The following is a 6,711-nucleotide window of genomic DNA, read 5'->3' as shown; positions in this document are numbered from 1 at the left end:
TCGGAAGTACACTCCTGATGCTAGCCATGTGTTAGAACCTGAATCGGTTCAGTTAAGAGAAGATTTGACGCTTCCAGTGGCTCCAGTCAAAATCGATGATACTAGTATCAAACGGTTGCGTGGAAAAGAGGTTTCATTGGTCAAAGTGGCATGGAGTCGAGGCGGTGTTGAGGAACACACTTGGGAACTTGAATCGGAGATGTAAACGGATTATCCGCACTTATTCTCAAGTTATTAGATTTGAATTTTGTGGGCAAAATTCTCAATTAGGTGGGTAGGATGTAAGACCCGGTTAATTAACAGCTAATTAACCCATAAATGAGAATTTATTCTAGAAAGCCAAAAATGTTATTTTTATGGCTTAATATGATAGAGGAGATTGGGATGAGAATTTCGGTACCAATTTTATAGAAAACGGACCAAGATTGGACCGAACGGGCCAAACCGGTCCAACCGGACCCAAAGTGGGCCCTTGGCCCAACTAAACTAAACCAAAACCCTAGTTTTCAGTACTCTCTCTCCTCACAACACTCTCATTCACGCTGAAATGGTGGAGAGAAAGGGAAGAATACTCTCTCAAGTTCTATCTCTCACTTGATCTTCAAACCACCATAACTTTTGATCTAGAGCTCCGATTGCCGCACCGTTTGTGGCCACGCATTCACCGCGGAGAGTACTACAAAACTCATACAATAAATCTTGAGGTAAGTCACGTTTTGCTCTTCGAAATTCCAGCCCTTGTTTTCGAGTTTCATGGGTGAAATGTTGAGATTTTGGGTTCTTTGATGTTATAGGACCCAACTCTCTTGAAGGAGAAGGTTAATCTTGTCTCCTTGGAACTTGGGTGTGGTAAGATTCTCAATCCTAGTGTAATTTATTGTTCTATGATGTTTGGGTATTGAGATGTTGTGTATGGATATGATGATTGTGGCTTAGGTTGTGTATATGTGAATATTGGAGCTCGATTGGTGATTTTGGAAAGCTTGGAAAAGGGTTTTGTGTGATAAAATCTGTTCTTGGAAGTGTTGATACCTTGAGAGCTTGTGGACAAGTGGTTTGGAATTGCTCCGGTTGAGCGTGGGAAATCGGCTAAGGTATGGTTTCGGTTTTCCGTATCTAATATGTAATGTGGTAGGAAATACTTAGGCTAGAGGCCCTAAGATAGGCATTGAATTGTTGATGTTGTTGAATGGTTGAGATATATGATGTGATCATATATGTGATTATGAATATTGATGCCTTGATTGTGTGATATATGAGAAATGCATGTTGGGATATATGCTTGATGGATGATTGAGATTGAATTGATGGGTGATACCATGTTGATGGTGAGTATGATGTTGATTATGTATAATGATGGTTGATTGGAAATGGTATTATTGGAAATTGGGATGAGGGAGGATGTATGACATGATATTGTGTTTGTCCTTTAGCCATTTGATTGAGAAGTGTTAAAAGGGTTGGATGGTGATTTTGGGAAATTTGGTAAAATGTCAATGTGTGAGTTGAGGATGGCTTGATATTGATTTTGGTACATTTTGATTGATTTCAAAGAAAAGGGATGAAATTGGCATGTTTTGATTGATTTGAAAGGAGTTGAAAGTGGCTTGTTTTGAAAATAGCACCTTATGGTTTTGTATGAAAACATGGTTTTTTTGGGCATACTTTGACGGGACATAACTTGAACTATGGATCTCTGATTTGTACCAAATATATTTAGAAATAAAATTGGATCCGGGATGTCCATGCCGTTCGAAGAACAGGTGAAAAACGATTTAAAATGAGAAATTTATGTCCGTCGGAAGATTGGGGGTTGAATCTGTGAATTCTGCAGCTTTTAACTTAGAAAATTTTTAGCAAAATGAACCCCCGCGCGTGGGCGCACTTGGAGCGTACGCGCCGTTCTTCGAGAAAGCACCATCCACGCGTGCGCGTGGTGTGCGCGAGCGCGTCGATGCGCTGCACCAAATGCCCAGCCTTTTTCCAGAGAGTTGTGCCAGAGTTGTGCCAGTTTTGTGCCTGGGGCGCAAGAGCACCCACGCGTACGCGTGGCTGACGCTTGCGCGTCATTTGGCTATTTTTCAACCCGCGCGCCCGCGCGTATGACGCTTGCGCGTCGATGAGTTTTGTGGCCATCCACGCGTGCGCGTGGAGTGCGCGTACGCGTGGCCCTGTTTTCATCCCAAAGTTGATTTTTGAGTTTTAAAAGCCAAATTTCATACTTCTAAGCCTCCGATCTCACTATTTATGTCTTGAATCATTATGATATGCCTAGCATGAGAAAAAGGGCTAGTGAATGTGGTAACTTGCGAGTGAAGCAAGGGGAAAAATGAATGATCATTGAGGATCAAAGATGATTATGTGAGATGCGGAGGATGGCGGTAGAAGTGCTTGTTGTGCCATGGGCCGAAGGGCCATAATCGTTAATGAATTGGCTGGTTATGGATTTAACCATGAGCTGGGTGGCTAGGTTATTGCCGTGTTACGGCGGAGCCATGATTATGGCTAAGTATAAATGCATATATGCTGTTGAATGAATTGTGAATGTTTGCACTTCCACCATCGGAGATGAGGGTTTCCCTGGGAGGAAGCAGTGGCTAGCCACCACGTACTCCAGGTTGAGACTCGAAGCTCTTTTGACCCTATGTCGTAAGTGTGGCCGGGCACTGTGAAAGGCCCGGATGAGCTCGCCCCCGTAAATATTCACCAGTGAGGGTGATGGATATGGATCATGATTATGATCAAGTTTATGATGAGTATAACTCGAGTTGGTGATGCGCGACAGAGGGACAGTCCATTGGTTAGCTACCAGGACTTGTCGGGTTGGCTCTATAACCGACATATGATATCATCAGCCACTAGGGACAGGCATGCATCATAATCATACTACATGAATTGTTTGAGATTGCCTATTTGACTGCATGTTACTTGCTAATTGTCTAAATGCCTTATTCGTTCCTATTTGTAAATCTCTTGTCTGATATAACTGTGTTTGCTATATTATACTCCTGCTGGTGGTTGGGAGGTCTAAAGGAATTGGAAATGGAAGTATTAGTTAGACTGAAGGATCTTTAGTCAGTTGCCACTTACGGTTTAGTTTGTTTATAAGCTTTGATATTATCTGGAGGAAGTTCTAGGATTGCCTTCGGCTTTCCTCTATTATTATGTATTATATATGTGGAAGCTGTTACCGTGCTGGGGACCTCTGGTTCTCACCCATGTGGATTTTGTGGTTTTCAGATGCAGGACGCGAGGCTTCTCGTTAAGGCATGCTGGAGACCTCTGGCTTAGCGAAGATCCTTTGTTCTCGGGACTCCGTCTTGGTTTATATATCTTGTTTAGATGCTTTTATCTCCATTAAATAATACAAACTGTGATGACTCCTTCTAGAGGGGATTTTGGAGAATAGATTTCTGTATTTGTGTCCCTTTGGGTTTCCTTTGGGGTTTTCCTTATTTTATTATATGTATATATTGCTATGCTCGGACCGGTTATCTTCGCAGCCAGATTTTGAGTCTTGATATTCCCGTTTTTGACACTCTTTATATATATATATATGATCTTGCGTTAGCTTATCCTTTGCTCGTTACGTTATCGATCGGAGTGTTGCGCGTTCGAGTTACGGTTTCTTTTGTTTACCCCTTTTTCTACAAAGGCTCCTAGTTATAATCAATTATTCATACTACTATACGTACTAAATTTTTGTTTTAGAGGTCGTAATACCTTGCCATCTCTGAATTATGACTTAAGCATAAGACTCTGTATGGTAGGGTGTTACATCTTCTTCCAAATTTTCATTAAGAAAGGTCATTTTCACATATATTTGATGTAATTCCATGTCAAAGTACACTACCAATGCCATAATGATGCGAAAAGAGTCTTTTTTCAAACAGGAAAAAATATTTTTCTGTAGTCAACTCCTCCCCTTTGAGTAAATTATTTTACACAACAAGTTGAACCTTGTAGCGCTCAATATTGCCTTTTAAAATTCTTTTGGTCTTAAAGACCCATTTATAGCCAATGGCCTTTTTTCCATCAGGAAATTCTACAAGATCTCAAACTTGGTTATGCGCTATAGATTTCATTTCATCTTTATAGCATCTAGCAATAAATTGGAATTAGGACTTTTTATTGCTTGTAAAAATATCGTTGGATTTTTTTCATCACAAACATCATAGTTGGATTCAGCAAGATACACTACATAGTCACTAGAAATTGCAAATTTTTTTATTCTATTTTATCTTTTTAATGTTGGATCATCAACCTCTTATAATGGTAGTGGCATAATAGGTTCTTTCTCTTTTTGAGATTGTTCTTGAACAATATTTTTATTATGAAGAGTTTGATTCTCCATCATATGATCTATTAGAATATTATCTTCATGATGAGAAAATTAACAATAGGTTGTTCTATATTGATCCTATCTGTATGGGGATTATATTGAACAATCACTCTTGTACATGGAGAGGTTTGACAAACATTATCATTTTCAACACTCTTAAGAGAACGATTTTTTTCACTTTTCACATCATGCTCTAAAAATATTGTATTTTTAGATTTAACTATTTTACTTGAGTAGGAGGGATAATAAAACCTATAAGTGGTGCACGAAATTGTGATGTCCAGGCTCGAACAATCCCTGGCAATGTGAGCAACTTGGTACGCGTAATCGTGATTACACTTTAATGATGTAAAATTCATGGCTCTTTCTTTCCCTGGCAGTGGCGCCAAGAACATGGTGCCAATACCATGGTTCACAACTTCGATACAACTAACCAGCAAGTGCACTGGGTCGTCCAAGTAATACCTTACGTGAGTAAGGGTCGAATCCCACGGAGATTGTTGGTATGAAGCAAGCTATGGTCACCTTACAAATCTCAGTCAGGCGGATATAAAGTGATAATGGTGTTTTCGAATATTATATAATAAAATAGGGATAGAGATACTTATGTAATTCATTGGTAGGAATTTCAGATAAGCGAATGGAGATGCTTTCGTTCCTCTGAACCTCTGCTTTCCTGCTATCTTCATCCAGTCAGTCTTACTCCTTTCCATGGCTGGCTTTATGTGATACATCACCACTGTCAATGGCTACTTTCGATCATCTCTCGGGAAAATGATCCAATGCCCTGTCACGGCACGGCTAATCGTCTGGAGGCATCACCCTTGCCAATGGCTTCATCTTATCCTCTCAGTGAATAATATGCTCACGCACCCTGTCACGGCACGGCTATTCATCTGTCGGTTTTCGATCATGCTGGAATAGGATTTACTATCCTTTTACGTCTGTCACTAACGCCCTGCAATCGCGAGTTAGGAGCTCGTCACAGTCATTCAATCATTGAATCCTACTCGGAATACCACAGACAAGGTTTAGACCTTCCGGATTCTCTTGAATGCCGCCATCATTCTAGCTTACGCCACGAAGATTCCGGTTAGGAGATCTAAGAGATATTCATTCTAGCTTATTTCATGTAGAACGGAAGTGTTTGTCAGGCACGTGTTCATAGGGGAGAATGGTGATGAGCGTCACACATAATCATCACCTTCATCACGTTCTTGGGTGCGAATGGATATCTTAAAAGCGAAATAAGAAGAATTGAATAGAAAACAGTAGTACTTTGCATTAATCTGCAGAGCTCCACACCTTAATCTATGGAGTGTAGAAACTCTACCGTTAAAAATACATCAGTGAAGGTCCAGGCATGGCCGAGATGGCCAGCCCCCAAAGTCTAAGAACAATGCATTCAAAGATGATCCTAAGATCCTAAGATGATCAAAAGATGCCTAATACAATAGTAAAAGGTCCTATTTATAATAAACTAGTCACTAGGGTTTACATGAGTAGGTAATTGATGCATAAATCCACTTCCTGGGCCCACTTGGTGTGTGTTTGGGATGAGCCTGAGTGTTGCACGTGTAGAGGTCTTTCTTGGAGTTGAACGCCAGTTTTTGTGCCAGTTTGGGCGTTCAACTCTGGTTTTGGCTCCTTTTCTGGCGCTGGACGCCAGATTTGGGTAGAAAGCTGGTGTTGAACGCTAGTTTACGTCGTCTATTCTTGGCCAAAGTATGGACTATTATATATTGCTGGAAAGCCCTGGATGTCTACTTTCCAACGCAATTAGAAGCGCGCCATTTCGAGTTCTGTAGCTCCAGAAAATCCACTTTGAGTGCAGGGAGGTCAGAATCCAACAGCATCAGCAGTCCTTCTTCAACCTCTGAATCTGATTTTTGCTCAAGTCCCTCAATTTCAGCCAGAAAATACCTGAAATCACAGAAAAAACACACAAACTCATAGTAAAGTCCAGAAATGTGAATTTAACATAAAAACTAATGAAAACATCCCTAAAAGTAACTAGATCCTACTAAAAACATACTAAAAATAATGCCAAAAAGCGTATAAATTATCTGCTCATCACAACACCAAACTTAAATTGTTGCTTGTCCCCAAGCAACCGAAAATCAAATAAGATAAAAAGAAGAGAATATACTACAAATTCCAAACTATCAATGAAACAGAGCTTCAATTATATGAGCGGGACTTATAGCTTTTTGCCTCTTGAATAGTTTTGGCATCTCACTTTATCCATTGAGGTTCAGAATGATTGGCATCTACAGGAATTTCAGATTTCGAATAGTGTTATTGACTCTCCTAGTTCAGTATGATGATTCTTGAACACAGCTTTTTTATGAGTCTTGGCCGTGGCCCTA

Source organism: Arachis ipaensis, chromosome B1 (genome assembly GCF_059453495.1).
Source record: "Arachis ipaensis isolate K30076 ecotype BB chromosome B1, ASM5945349v1, whole genome shotgun sequence".
Lineage (NCBI taxonomy): Eukaryota > Viridiplantae > Streptophyta > Magnoliopsida > Fabales > Fabaceae > Arachis > Arachis ipaensis.
The sequence above is the reverse complement of the archived record's forward strand: the minus strand, read 5'-3'. Positions refer to the sequence as shown.